At 45.5% G+C, this 15,834-nt stretch overlaps 1 protein-coding gene across 1 annotated transcript in view; it reads right to left on the reverse strand.

Annotated features, from left to right (window-relative positions):
* LOC116968963 overlaps positions 1–15,834 on the reverse strand; it is a 545,071-nt gene that overhangs the window by 424,462 nt on the left and 104,775 nt on the right. The gene's annotated exons all lie outside the window — the stretch shown is intronic.

Genomic DNA, 15,834 nt, shown 5'->3' on the forward strand with positions numbered 1-15,834 from the left:
GTCGGGAGAGCTTAAATGGGGCATTTTGGTCGGCATGAACAAATTAGATAGAAGGTCCTGGTGCTGTGTGATAGTGTAAATCTATCGCTACAACTCTAAATTCAAGAGTAATCAACGCGGGAATGAAAGAGTTTCCCGTAAAGTGGGTGGTGCGAGTTATGCCGTCATTCATTAGATAGTGTACTTCCACTATTTGAGACTATCAATGACGTGTCTGTCCATAATCGCAGAGGACTGGAGAGTACCCAGGATTGTTCCTTTGTTTAAAGAAGGAATTAGAGATGAACCAGGACATAAACCTCGTCAGTGGTTAGGAAGCCATTGGAGAGGGATTGTTGGAATATGATTTGCTCGCACATGGAATAGAATATGACTACTAGGGAAAGTCAGCGTGACTTTGAAACATAGAGACATAGAAAATAGGTGCAGGAGGAGGCCATTCAGCCCTTTGAGCCAGCACCGCCATTCATTGGAGTCCGCAGTGATCTGTTTATGATATATGAAAATGACTTGACTGTAAATATAGATAGGCTGCTTCGGAAATTTCCAGACACAACCAAAACCTTTTTTGTTACATTTAATGCATAGAGTTCTCACATTAATATCATTTAGAGGAGAACTGTCCCCTCAGAGATAAAGTACTTTTTGATTTATTATATATACTTTTTGTTATATATACATATTTGCTACATGTTGTAGGAAATACAACAGGTTGGGTGAGTGGGCAGATGCGTGGCAGATGCAGTTTAATGCTGATAAATGTGGTTATCCACTTTGGTAGCAAAAACAGGAAGGCAGGTTATTATCTAAATGCCGTCAAGTTGGGAAAAGGGAAAGGGATCTGGGGGTCCTTGTTCATGAATCAATGAAAGTAAGCATGCAGGTACACCAGGCAGTGAAGAAAGTCGATCATAACAAGAGTTGGCCTTCATAACAAGAGGAGTTGAATATAGGAGCAAAGAGGTCCTTCTATTGTTGTACAGGGCCCTGGTGAGACCACACCTGGAGTATTGTGTGCAGTTTTGGTCTCCAAATTTGAGGAAGGACATTCTTGCTATTGAGGGAGCCCAGCGTAGGTTCACCAGGTTAATTCCCGGGATGGCGGGACTGTCATATGCTGAGAGAATGGAGCGGCTGGGCTTGTACACTCTGGAGTTTAGAAGGATGAGAGGGCATCTCATTGAAACATATAAGATTATTAAGGGTTTGGACACGCTAGAGGCAGGAAACATGTTCCCGATGTTGGGGGAGTCCAGAACCAGGGGCCACACACACACACACAGTTTAAGAATAAGGGTTCGGCCATTTAGAACGGAGACGAGGAAACACTTTTCCACCCAGTTGTGAGTCTGTGGAATTCTCTGCCTCAGAGGGCGGTGGAGGCCGGTTCTCTGGAGAGAATTCTTTCAAGAGAGAGCTAGATAGGGCTCTTAAAGATAGCGGAGTCGGGGGATATGGGGAGAAGGCAGGAACGGGGTACTGATTGTGGATGATCAGCCATGATCACAGTGAATGGCGGTACTGGCTGGAAGGGCCGAATGGCCTACTCCTGCACCTATTGTCATTGACGATGCTCTGAGCAGTGTTGATGTACTGATCCTTGTGGTACAAACCCATAACCCCTGACCAAGTGCCGACAAAGTTGATAAAGTGGTGAAGAAAGAATATGGTATGCATTGTCCCACGGGACATTCAGTATGAGAATCACAAATTCATGCTGTAGATTTACAGAAATATAGGATAGTACTGGAGTAACTCATCAGGTCAGGCAGCATCCCTGGAGAACATGGATATGAGAAGAGTCATGTCAGGAAACCTCTTCAGGCTGTTTATAGTGGGGGTGGTTGGAGAAAGCTGGGAGACCTGGAAGACCACTGCCTCACAGTGCCAGAGACCCAGGTTTGATCCTGACCTCAGGTGCTGTTTATGTGGAGTTTGCAGCTTCTCCCCGTAACCGTGAGGGTTTTTTCTCCCAGAGTCCTTCACTTTCCTCTCACACCGCGCAGACGTAGGTTAATTGGACTTCTGCAAATTGTCCCTAGATTGCAAGTTGATATAAACATGGGATACACTAGGACTAGCGTGAAAGGGTGAGCGATGGATGGATGGCGTGTACGCAGTGGGCAGAATGTCATGTTTCCATGCCGTCTCCCTGAACTAAACTAAACAAAACATGCAATTGAATACCTTTCAGATCAGCAGGTAGTTCCCAGGAAACCTTCATGTTTTTGAACAATTCGATCAGATCAGAACCTGTTGGAATCAGTTCGTGAAATGAGTCTGAGTTGCATTTTGACAAAAAGATCACATTCTCTATAGAAAAATGTCCTATACCTTCTTCCCCCATTGCTTTCAGCAACTCCTCCAGTTCGGGGAGCAGGTGGTGCATTTTTACGAAGCATTTCCATATCAGTTTAAGGACCCGCGGCTCTTTCTCAGTCACCAGGTTGAGGAGAAGTGTGGAACCGGCCGCACGGCTTCCTCTCTCTGTGCGTTTGATGACTTGCTGTGAAGAGTGTAGAGACAAGTAGTTATAGAGCTGTACTGCATGGAAACAGAACCCTCGGCTAACCTTGTCGATGGATTTACTAGAGTCACATAAGTGGTAGAGTGATGGAGCAGTATACCACACGGAGACAGGCCATTCAGCCCACATTGTCCATGCCAACCAAGTGGCAATTGTAAGCTAGGGCCATTTGCCTGCATTTGGCCTACAGCCCCGTAAGCCTCTCCTATCCACTCATCTGTGTGAATGTACTCTGTAATCCCTAATGTTATCCACTTTTCCAGCTTCCTCTGGCATTGTGTTCCAGATATGGGCTGCTCTCCAGGTAAACCTGTTGTTCCCAGATCCCACCTACATTTTTCCCATCTCCCCTCAAGCCTGCACCCTCCAGTTTGTGGATCCTTTATCCTGGAAAACAAGACAGTGTTCCCTTTATCCCAGCATCTCCTAGTCTTACACACCTCAGTAAAGTCACCCCTCATTCTCTTGCACACCAAAGAAAAAATATCCCAGCCCGCCTAACCTCTTAAATATAGTCAATGAACTGTGGCCTCAACTACCTTCTGTGGCAGAGAATTCCACAGATTCACCACTCTCTATGTAAAAAATGATTTTCTCATCTCGGTCCTAAAAGTCTTCCCCCTTATCCTTAAACTGTGACCCCCTAGTTTTGGACTTCCCCAACATCGGGAATAATCTTCCTGCATCTAGCCTGTCCAACCCCTTAAGAATATTGTACGTTTCTATAAGATCCCCCCTCAAGCTTCTAAATTCTAGCGAGTACAAGCCAAGTCTATCCAGTCTTTCTTCATATGAAAGTCCTGCCATCCGATTCAATAAAGCATGTTGCCATGGTCTGATTGGTTACTGCTTTCTCAAAGAATTAGATTAAAAAAAAATATTATTGAGCCTATCATCTTGCTAACAATAGATGTTAAACGAAATGGCCCAGTGGTTGATGTAAGACATTTTGAAATTCATAGGAGTAAGTTAGTAGCATGTTTAACCCAAGAGTTTACATACTAAGGAAGCATGTTGGGGGAAAAAGGTCAAGATATAGAAGGTAAATTACACTGGGAAAGGCAATTATAGATTCAGAAAGTGTTTACATTGTAAAGCATAGCTGGCCGCAGTAATGATAAATATAGGAGTTTGTAAACCAGGTTGAGGCTAATAAGACTCACCAGAAAATAACAGAAGACCTTTAATTGTATCCATTTGGCAGAGAAGATTAAAAATGGGGGAAAACAAGGATGTAAGACTGCAAAGAGAAGTTGATCACCTCTTAATTATCCCAAACATGTAAAAGGTGCATATAACTATTGTGTGGCGAGTGTTTTGCTAGCGATGTGAATCATAAAAACGCTTTGTGTTGTGTCAGTGTATTACACCACATCCTGAATATAATGGCGTGTTTGACAAACTCACCGCCACTGTACGGGATATTCTTTGTGACTGCACCGTACTGAGCTGTAATTATAGAGAGCAGTACAGCACAAGAATGGACTCTTCGGCCCACAATATTTGTGCATGAAAACATTTGAGTATCGGCTGAAGTTACCCACTCATCCATTCCTCTCCCTACCTTGTACTCTTGCTCACTGAAATATCTCTCGTATGCTAGAACGAAGACGACATTCTTCACCGCCTCTCGAATCGCCTCTTCCAGCCTCTGGCGGTAATGATTTGTCAAATCCAGCAGCTGTGAATCATCGCACCTTTCCAGGAACTCCATCATCGAAGATATTGGAGGAGCTGTGATGAATCAAAATAATGGAATTATCAAGGGTTGTCTGTTTTCCACCACGGATAGCTGTCACCACCCCCACTCTGCTAAAAGGCAGACCACATGACGGAGATGAGGTGCTCCGATCAGCAGGTTGCTGTCAGGCCACGTGCCGGATCTACCCACACATTGCACGGAGGGAGGGAGGGAGACCCGGCTGCCATCCTCGACTTGCCCTGACAATGGTCCCCAGGCTGTTGCTGTAACTTATTCCCTGCGGCATCTAAACAATGCGCTAACTCACGACAATTGTCCCTCCCCCACTGTTCAATCCCACGGGTACATTCTCTTCTTGATACTGGATGGACACAATGTCGACACCTTTTGGCAGAATACACCGTTGCCACATCTCTCCAACCTCTTTCAATACTTCATAGTCCCTTTCCTTCTCTCCTTATCCCAATACATAACCTATTCCCCATCCGCAAATTTCCCCAACCATTCCACCCAAATCTCAGCACCTGTCCCACCAGCATGCGATTGCATGCGTCTAGAGCGACCAAACGTGGTGGCTTGAGGCGTACGGCCTCGCGGGGCCGGTCCCACTTCCAACCGCGGAGGCGTCTGGAGTTGTGCGGGGCTGGTCCCGACATCATACTCACCAATCAGCTGGGCAGGAGGCGGGCCGACTGAATTTGGACATCGCACGGCGTTGGGCGGTGACGTCATCACGCAACGGCAGGCGCTAGCCGTACGACGTCAAGACGCTGCGTACGCCCTCAATGCGGCTGCGGGCCGGCAGGCCGTTGTCACGCGGGATTTTCGGACAGTGCAAGATTTTTGGAGCCCCGCGCGATGTCGGGACCAGCCCCGCACAACTCCATACGCCTCCGCCGATCGAAGTGGGACCGGCCCCGCGAGGCCGTACGCCTCAAGCGACCACGTTTGGTCGCGCTAGACGCATGCTATCTCATGCTGGTGGGACAGGCCCTTTACATTTCACGTCATTCAAACATGGTGTCGCATTACAAGACCTTTGACTCGTTTTCTCTTTAGTCTCATTTTAGTCCTGGTTTCATCTCTAACCATCTGACAATCAACACCCCCCTCCCCCCCTCATCCATATCCAACTTTCCCGTGCCGGTCTCCCATCACTTTCCACATTCTCTCCCCAACTACAATCAACCCTTTCGGGTTCAGGCCTCTTTTGACATTCCTAATTCCTTGGTTCTCTCTCATTTCCCCATTAAACCTCAAATGATTCACTGAGAATAGCTTCCCATCCCCGACAAATGTTCACTTATTGTCCCTAATCAGACCTTCAACATCCTTTGTTCACCAAGGCTCACAAAACGTAACCTCTGCTTCTTCCACTAACTGCCACGCTGAGTCTGAACAGTTCCCTCACTTTTAAAAACCTCTAATCATCATCACATGTTCGCTCCCCTCTAGTAGCTGCTCCCAGACAGTCTTTATACCCATCAAATGACCCCAATGCAGACACACCTGCCCTATCATTCCTGTACTCTCTCTGGCTCAGGTCTGTTGCCCTTCCGTTGATCCACTATTCCCTCTCCCCGTGTGTGTGTGCTGCAGGTCAGGCAATCTGATCCGGTCACATTGGTGGGACATTTATATCTGACGTAATTCTGCAACACACCGTCGTTTGTCCTCATTGGCGAGGCCACTGGATCTACTCCCTGGTCCACTCCATCAGCCATGATGGTGACTGCCGTTTACACGTCCCGCTGCTCTGTAATACACAGATTAAAAGCTGGTATTAGACAACAATTGCAAGGAGCAGGACAGCACGTTCAGCTGATGACATCACATGCTGTCAACTGTGTAGGAAAGAACTGCAGATGTTGGTTTCAATCGCAGAAAGACACAAAATGCTGGAGTAACTCAGCGGGACAAGCAGCATCTCTGGAGAGAAGAGGTTTTTTTTAAATGGGTGACATAGAAAATAGGTGCAGGAGTAGGCCATTCGGCCCTTCAAGCCTGCACCGCCATTCAATCTGATCATCCAACTCAGTATCCTGTACCTGCCTTCTCTCGATACCCCCTGATCCCTTTAGCCACAAGGGCCACATCTAACTCCCTCTTAAATATAGACAATGAACTGGCCTCAACTTCCTTCTGTGGCAGAGAATTCCACAGATTCACCACTCTCTGTGTGTGCGGGGGAAAAAAATGTTTTTCTCATCTCGGTCCTAAAAGATTTCCCCCTTATCCTTAAACTGTGACCCCTCGTTCTGGACTTCCCCAACATCGGGAACAATCTTCCTGCATCTAGCCTGTCCAACCCCTTAAGAATTTTGTAAGTTTCTATAAGATCCCCCTCATTCTTCTAAATTCTAGCGAGTACAAGCCGAGTCTATCCAGTCCTTCTTCATATGAAAGTCCTGCCATCCCAGGAATCAGTCTGGTGAACCTTCTCTGTACTCCCTCTATGGCAAGAATGTCTTTCTTCAGATTAGGAGACCAAAGACGTTTTGGGTCAAGACTGATTCAGTTCCTCCAACACATGCTTGTCTTATCAATAAATGAAACCCCCAAAATATACGATGGAGACAGCACTAACGGCAAAGTATCTTTCCAGGAAATAAGATGGGAGAACTGGGTAGAACTGGAAATTAGGTTTATTTGGAACACTAAATGAACATATTAGGAGCAGGAATATGACACTTGGCCTCTTGAGTTTGATATGCCTTTTTGTAAGGTAGGGTGGGGGAAGGGGGACCTGTGGCGGTCTCTACCCTGCTCCCACGCCCTGGACAGTGGGGTCCTACACTCTGCTCCCCCGCCCCAGGCAGCGCGGACCCGCACCCCGCCCATAAACGATGGGGTCCCTCTCCCCGCCCCGGACAGCTGTGGAAAAGTGACGCCCCTCTATCTTAATCAGAAACTTAAATAATCTTGTGCACCTAACTTGGCATCAAGTCAAGTCATGTTTATTCGTCACATACACATACGAGATGTGCAGTGAAATCAAAAGTGGCAATGCTCGCGAATTCAATATGATCATGGCTGATCATCCAACTCAGTATCCTGTACCTGCCTTCTCTCCATACCCCCTGATCCCTTTAGCCACAAGGGCCACATCTAACTCCCTCTTAAATATAGCCAATGAACTGGCCTCAACTACCTTCTGTGGCAGAGAATTCCACAGATTCACCACTCTCTGTGTAAAAAATGATTTTCTCATCTCGGTCCTAAAAGACTTCCCTCTTATCCTTAAACTGTGACCCCTTGTTCTGGACTTCCCCAACATCGGGAACAATCTTCCTGCATCTAGCCTGTCCAACCCCTTAAGAATTTTGTAAGTTTCTATAAGATCCCCCCTCAATCTATTAAATTCTAGCGTGTACAAGCCAAGTCTATCCAGTCTTTCTTCATATGAAAGTCCTGCCATCCCAGGAATCAGTCTGGTGAACCTTCTCTGTACTCCCTCTATGGCAAGAATGTCTTTCCTCAGATTAGGAGACCAAAACTGTGTGCAATACTCCAGGTGTGGTCTCACCAAGACCCTGTACAACTGCAGTAGAACCTCCCTGCTCTTATACTCAAATCCTTTTGCTATGAATGCTAATATACCATTCGCTTTCTTCACTGCCTGCTGCACCTGCATGCCTACTTTCAATGACTGGTGTACCATGACACCCAGGTCTCGTTGCATCTCCCCTTTTCCTAATCGGCCACCATTCAGATAATATCTAAGCCTAAATTTTAGTAGTTACTTAAGTTATGATGTCGGATGGAAGCTGCATACCCAAATCTCGTTGCACTTATGTGCATTGACAATAAAATATATTATTATTATCCTGCAGTGGTCAATAGATTTGTGCAAATTTCACATTTCCACTCACATACGCAATAGTCCCAACTCATTTGAATAATAAAATGAGAACTGACATGTACAAAATGTATGGTACACAAAAATGCTGGAGAAACTCAGCGGGTGCAGCAGCATCTATGGAGCGAAGGAAATAGGCAACGTTTCTGGCCGAAACCCCTCTTCAGACCACTTTGTACAAAATGCATTCTGTGTTGCAAATCTGAAATCCTCAAAGTATCCTTTCTTACATAGAAACATAGAAAATAGGTGCAGGAGTAGAGGCCATTCGGCCCTTCGAGCCTGCACCGCCATTCAATATGATCATGGCTGATCATCCAACTCAGTATCCTGTACCTGCCTTCTCTCCATACCCCCTGATCCCTTTAGCCACAAGGCCACATCTAACTCCCTCTTAAATATAGCCAATGAACTGGCCTCAACTACCTTCTGTGGCAGAGAATTCCACAGATTCACCACTCTCTGTGTAAAAAATGATTTTCTCATCTCGGTCCTAAAAGACTTCCCTCTTATCCTTAAACTGTGACCCCTTGTTCTGGACTTCCCCAACATCGGGAACAATCTTCCTGCATCTAGCCTGTCCAACCCCTTAAGAATTTTGTAAGTTTCTATAAGATCCCCCCTCAATCTATTAAATTCTAGCGTGTACAAGCCAAGTCTATCCAGTCTTTCTTCATATGAAAGTCCTGCCATCCCAGGAATCAGTCTGGTGAACCTTCTCTGTACTCCCTCTATGGCAAGAATGTCTTTCCTCAGATTAGGAGACCAAAACTGTACGCAATACTCCAGGTGTGGTCTCACCAAGACCCTGTACAACTGCAGTAGAACCTCCCTGCTCTTATACTCAAATCCTTTTGCTATGAATGCTAACATACCATTGGCTTTCTTCACTGCCTGCTGCACCTGCATGCCTACTTTCAATGACTGGTGTACCATGACACCCAGGTCTCGTTGCATCTCCCCTTTTCCTAATCGGCCACCATTCAGATAATATCTAAGCCTAAATTTTAGTAGTTACTTAAGTTATGGTGTCGGATGGAAGCTGCATACCCAAATCCCGTTGCACTTATGTGCATTGACAATAAAATATATTATTATTATTATTATTATCCTGCAGTGGTCAATAGATTTGTGCAAATTTCACATTTCCACTCACATACGCAATAGTCCCAACTCATTTGAATAATAAAATGAGAACTGACATGTACAAAATGCATGGTACACAAAAATGCTGGAGAAACTCAGCGGGTGCAGCAGCATCTATGGAGCGAAGGAAATAGGCAACGTTTCTGGCCGAAACCCCTCTTCAGACCACTTTGTACAAAATGCATTCTGTGTTGCAAATCTGAAATCCTCAAAGTATCCTTTCTTACATGGAAACATAGAAAATAGGTGCAGGAGTAGAGGCCATTCGGCCCTTCGAGCCTGCACCGCCATCCAATATGATCATGGCTGATCATCCAACTCAGTATCCTGTACCTGCCTTCTCTCCATACCCCCTGATCCCTTTCGCCACAAGGACCACATCTAAATATAGCCAATGAACTGGCCTCAACTACCTTCTGCGGCAGAGAGTTCCAGAGATTTACCACTCTCTGTGTGAAAAATGTTTTTCTCATCTCGGTCCTAAAACATTTCCCCTTTATCCTTAAACTGTGACCCCATGTCCTGGACTTCCCCAACATCGGGAACAATCTTCCTGCATCTAGTCTGTCCAACTCCTTACGAGTTTTGTAAGTTTCTATAAGATCCCCCCTCAATCTTCTAAATGCTAGCGAGTACAAGCCGAGTCTATCCAGTCTTTCTTCATATGAAAGTCCTGTCATCCCAGAAATCAGTCTGGTGAACCTTCTCTGTACTCCCTCTATGGCAAGGATGTCCTTCCTCAGATTTGGAGACCAAAACTGTACGCAATACTCCAGGTGTGGTCTCACCAAGACCCTGTACAACTGCAGTAGAACCTCCCTGCTCTTATACTCGAATCCTTTTGCTATGAATGCTAACATACCATTCACTTTCTTCACTGCCTGCTGCACCTGCATGCCTACTTTCAATGTTTTCAAAAGGGAACTGCAGATGCTGGAATATCGAAGGTACACAAAATTGCTGGGGAAACTCAGCGGGTGCAGCAGCATCTATGGAGCAAAGGAAATAGGCGACGTTTCGGCCCGAAACCCTTGGGTTTCGGCCCTTGGGTTTCGGCCCGAAACGTCGCTCCATAGATGCTGCTGCACCCGCTGAGTTTCCCCAGCAATTTTGTGTACCTTTGCCTACTTTCAATGACTGGTGTACCATGACACCCAGGTCTCGTTGCATCTCCTCTTTTCCTAATCGGCCACCATTCAGATAATATCTAAGCCGCAATTTTAGTAGTTACTTAAGTTATGATGTCGGATGGAAGCTGCATACCCAAATCCCGTTGCACTTATGTGCATTGACAATAAAATATTATTATTATTATTATTATTATTATTATTCTACAGTGGTCAATAGATTTGTGCAGATTTCACATTTTCACTCACATACGCAATAGTGTCAAATTTTTATGCTTTATCTGATGGGATAAATTGCAGACTTGATTTTTAAAATCTCAAAATTTTGTAACATTGCTACTTACTATCCTTCTGCTGCACCTTCTCCTGGGATCAATGTGACCAGAGGCTGATAAAAATGTGCAACTCTCCTTACAGAAGGCTCAGGAAGGCCTTGACTGGCAATTGAGGAGGTTTTAGCAGCAAAAATAACAAACAGGAAAAACAGGTTTCATTGTGAAATAGTTCCCTGAACATTCAGCCATTTTGTAAATGTAAAACAAACTGGGACATTTGCTTTGATTCCAGCAACACATGAAGTGTTGGTTGCAACTTTATACCAGTGCAGCTTTATACCAGTGCAACTTTATACAAGTGCAGCTTTATACAAGTGCAACTTTATACAAGTGCAGCTTTATACAAGTGTAGCTTTATACAAGTGTAGCTTTATACAAGTGCAACTTTATACAAGTGCAACTTTATACAAGTGTGTGTACAGCATGAATCTCCACCAACACAAACACAGCAGCATCTGTTGCTCAACATGACATTTCTGCTGCAAACTATCACTAGGACACATTTACACACAACAATAACTTCAATGCGCTGCTGACAAGACAAGAGCAAATCACATGCAATGGGGGGGATTTAACCCAAGTCTCTCCCCAAGTTTAGAGCCGTGAACTGGGGAGCGGCGGGCAAAATACTCACCGATGGATGGATGTCAATCTGCTGTCGTCGCTAGGTACACAAAATTGCTGGGGAAACTCAGCGGGTGCAGCAGCATCTATGGAGCGAAGGAAATAGGCAACGTTTCGGGCCGAAACCCTTCTTCAGACTGATGGGGGGTGGGGAAAGAAAGAAGGAAAAGGGGAGGAGGAGGAGGAGCCCGAGGGCGGGCGGATGGGAGGGTGGGAGGAGACAGCTAGAGGGTTAAGGAAGGGGAGGAGACAGCAAGGGCTAGCCAAATTGGGAGAATTCAATGTTAATGCCATAAGGACGCAAGGTCACATTCATTATCTATAAAAAAAAAAACACTGGGTTTTCTGTTGCTGTTTGTTTTGCTTTTTGTTTTGAAAATCTTTTTATTTTTCATTTCATTCATTATTTCGATTTAAACCATTTTCAAAAAGGTCAACGCTTTTATTTTTTTTCCAAAACGTGGACGCTTTCTTCAATATTTATTTATATTTGAATAATCCTTTTTAACAAGATGATTGCATAACTGTTTAAAAACGTCGCGCTGATTTAGACCAAAATTGCTTTTCTTACGTTTACATTAATTGTTTAATTTACATTTAGAATTTGCTCCTATATTGACCTTGTGAATTTGGAGCAGACAGCAAAGGCCGAAGGGCCTGTCCCACTAGCGTGACTTTTAGAAACATAGATGCAGGAAGAGACCATTCGGCCCTTCGAGCCAGCACCGCCATTCATTGTGATCATGGCTGATCGTCCCCAATCAATAACCCGTGCCTGCCTTCTCCCCATATCCCTTGACTCCACTAGCCCCTAGAGCTCTATCTAACTCTCTCTTAAATCCATCCAGTGACTTGGCCTCCACTGTCCTCTGTGGCAGGGAATTCCACAGATTCACAACTCTCTGGGTGGAAAAGTTTCTCCTCATCTCAGTCCCAAATGGCCACAGATTCACACAACTCTCTGGGTGGAAAAGTTTTTTCTCACCTCAGTCTTAAATGGCCTCCCCTTTATTCTAAGACTGTGTGTGGCCCCTGGTTCTGGACTCGCCCAACATTGGGAACATTTTTCCTGCATCTAGCTTGTCCAGTCCTTTTATAATTTTATATGTTTCTATAAGATCCCCCCCCCTCCTCATCCTTCTAAACTCCAGTGAATACAAGCCTAGTCTTTTAAATCTTTCCTCATATGACAGTCCCGCCATCCCAGGGATCGACCTCGTGAACCTACGCTGCACTGCCTCAATCACAAGGATGTCCTTCCTCTAATTCCTCTAATGTCCTTCCTATAATTTTATATGTTTCTATAAGATCTACCCCCTCATCCTTCTAAACTTCAGCGACTGTCTTCGCCCTTCATGCTCGAGGGCACTCGCCTGGAAAACCTTGCCGCTGATCCGTGACTTTGAGGATAGATGGTAGCAGGGATATAAAACGGGAAAGTCAATAACGGCAACGTTTGATTAAGAATGGACAGGGCAGTGGGGGTTTTAAAAATCAAAAACAAGCAATAAGTAAATACATTTTGTAAAAATTAATTGTTTAATGTAAATGTGCTCTCTCCTTTCTAGTTTCTTTTTCAAACATGGACGTATTTTTCAATATTTATTTATATTTGAATAATCCTTTTTAACAAGATGATTACATAACTGTTTAAAAACGTTGCGCTAATTTAGACCGAAATAGCTTTTCTTACATTTACGTTAATTGTTTAATGTAACTTACATTTTGAATTTGCTCCTATAGGGAGGTTTCACGGCAGCCGGGTCACGACCCATGACCTGTACTGTTGCTACGCTACTCCAAGTGGAGTACAAGCCATGAACTGCAGGTAGGCACTCACCAGTGTTTCCAGCGTAGCGGGCCCGTTAAAACCCGTCGAAATGGTGATTTTTTGCGCTGTAAATAATGATGGAAATCGGGATAAGCGTGTGACATTTAGCCTACTTCAGAATTCCAAAAGTGAGGAGAAATGATGGTAGATAGAAGCGAGAGCTGAAGGGACAACAACAGCCAGAGTGTTCAAGAAGGAACTGCAGATGCTGGAAGATCGAAGGTACACAAAAATGCTGGAGAAACTCAGCGGGTGCAGCAGCATCTATGGAGCGAAGGAAATAGGCAACGTTTCGGGCCGAAACCCTTCTTCAGACTGATCACAACAGCCAAAGTGCTTGGCGAACATTGGCCGTTTGCTCACTGCATTTCATCAACACTAAGGCATTATTTGTGTTTTTTCTTGATTCCTTTGGCATCTAAAAGGTTTCAGAAGTGATAAATCTGGCTGTAAAATTTTAAAATCGCCCATGGATCTCAAGTGGGTTTTCACATACAAAAAGAAAACACATCTGAAGCAAAATTTACAGCCAGATTTATCACTTCTGAGACTTTTTAGATACCAAAGGAATCAAGAAAAACCACAAATAATGCCTTACTATTAATGAAATGCAGTGAGCAAATGCGATAATTCCCAATATTTTCAATTCCGATATCTGCACGGCCAATGTTCGCAAAGCACTTTAGCTGTTGTTGTCCCTTCAGCTCTCGCTTCTCTTTACATTCATTTCGCTTCACGTTTGGAATTCTGAAGTTGGGTACATGTCTCTCACACTTGCCCCGACTTCCACAATTATTTGCAGAGCAAAAATTCAACATTTTGTCAGTTTTTAACAGGTAGGATAGTACGCGTTTCTTGCATTAATAACATATACCGGAAGCTGCGATGTCCTCCAGATGGATTGAGCGGCTCCGTGCGTCAAGCCCTATGACCCAGTGACCTAACGTGCAACCCCCCTATAGGACCACGTTGCTGTGAATCTTGTGTATTCTTATTATGATGTTATCAGACTACTGAAAGATCCTTCCATTGGTGAGTTGTGGCCTCTGTGGGGACACGGTCCTTATTTTTACAAACTATTTCATTGCGGACGTTGGACGTTTTCTCTGAAACTGTATCAAAAAACTTTTCCACCCAGAGAGTTGTGAATCTGTGGAATTCCCTGCCACAGGGGGCAGTGGAGGCCACGTCACTGGATGGATTTAAGAGAGAGTTAGATAGAGATCTAGGGGCTAGTGGAGTCAAGGGATATGGGGAGAAGGCAGGCACGGGTTATTGATTGGGGACGATCAGCCATGATCACAATGAATGGCGAATGGTGCTGGCTCGAAGGGCTGAATGGCCTCCTCCTGCACCTGTTATCTATGTCTATGTATCGCTACATGCTGAGAAAACTATATTCAGCACTCTCTTCACTCTACCTGCTGTACTTGCACTTGGCTTGGTTGTATTGATGTATAGCATTACCTGACTAGATTGGATAGCATGCATGCAAACAGAATATTTTCACTGTTTCTCAGTACATGTGACAATAATAAGTGTTGGCACATTAGTCTACGCCGCATCTGCTCCCAGGATGAGACGTTCCACACCAGGGCATCGGAAATGGTCTCGCTCTTCAGGGAACGTGGATTCCCCTCCTCCACCATAGATGAGGCTCGCACCAGGGTCTCTTCCATACCCCGCAACACTGCTCTCTCTCCCCATCCCCGCACTCGCAACAAGGGCAGAGTCCCCCTAGTCCTCACCTTTCACCCCACCAGCAGGCAAATACAACAAATCATCCTCCGCCATTTTCGCCACCTCCAACGTGACCCCACCACTCGCCACATCTTCCCATCTCCCCCCATGTCTGCCTTCCGCAAAGACCGCTCCCTCCGCAACTCCCTTGTCAATTCTTCCCTTCCCTCCCGTACCACCCCCTCCCCTGGCACTTTCCGTTGCAACCGCAAGAAATGCAACACCTGTCCCTTTACCTCCCCCCTCGACTCCATTCAAGGACCCAAGCAGTCGTTCCAGGTGCGACAAAGGTTCACCTGTATCTCCTCCAACCTCATCTACTGCATCCGCTGCTCTAGATGTCAGCTGATTTACATTGGTGAGACTAAGCGGAGGTTGGGCGATCGTTTCGCCGAACACCTCCACTCAGTCCGCAAAAACCTACCTGAACTCCCGGTGGCTCAGCACTTCAACTCCCCCTCCCATTCCCAATCCGACCTCTCTGTCCTGGGTCTCCTCCATTGCCAAAGTGAGCAACACCGGAAATTGGAGGAACAGCACCTCATATTCCGCCTGGGTAGGCTGCGTCCGGATGGCATTAACGTTGAATTCTCCCAGTTTTGCTAGCCCTTGATGTCTCCTCCCCTTCCTTAACCCTCGAGCTGTCTCCTCCCATCCCCCCGCCCTCGGGCTCCTCCTCCTCCCTTTTTCCTTCCTTCTCCCCACCCACCCCCTATCAGTCTGAAGAAGGGTTTCGGCCTGAAACGTTGCCTATTTCCTTCGCTCCATAGATGCTGCTTCACCCGCTGAGTTTCTCCAGCATTTTTGTGTACCCTGACAATAATAAGTGTTGGCACATTAGTGCAGCAGGTAGAACAGCTACCTCACGGCACCACAGACTCTGGTTCGATTCTAACCATGGCCACTGTTTGTGTGGAGTTTGCATGTTTTTCCTATGACGGCG

This window comes from Amblyraja radiata, chromosome 48 (assembly GCF_010909765.2).
Source record: "Amblyraja radiata isolate CabotCenter1 chromosome 48, sAmbRad1.1.pri, whole genome shotgun sequence".
NCBI classification, from domain to species: Eukaryota; Metazoa; Chordata; class Chondrichthyes; order Rajiformes; family Rajidae; genus Amblyraja; species Amblyraja radiata.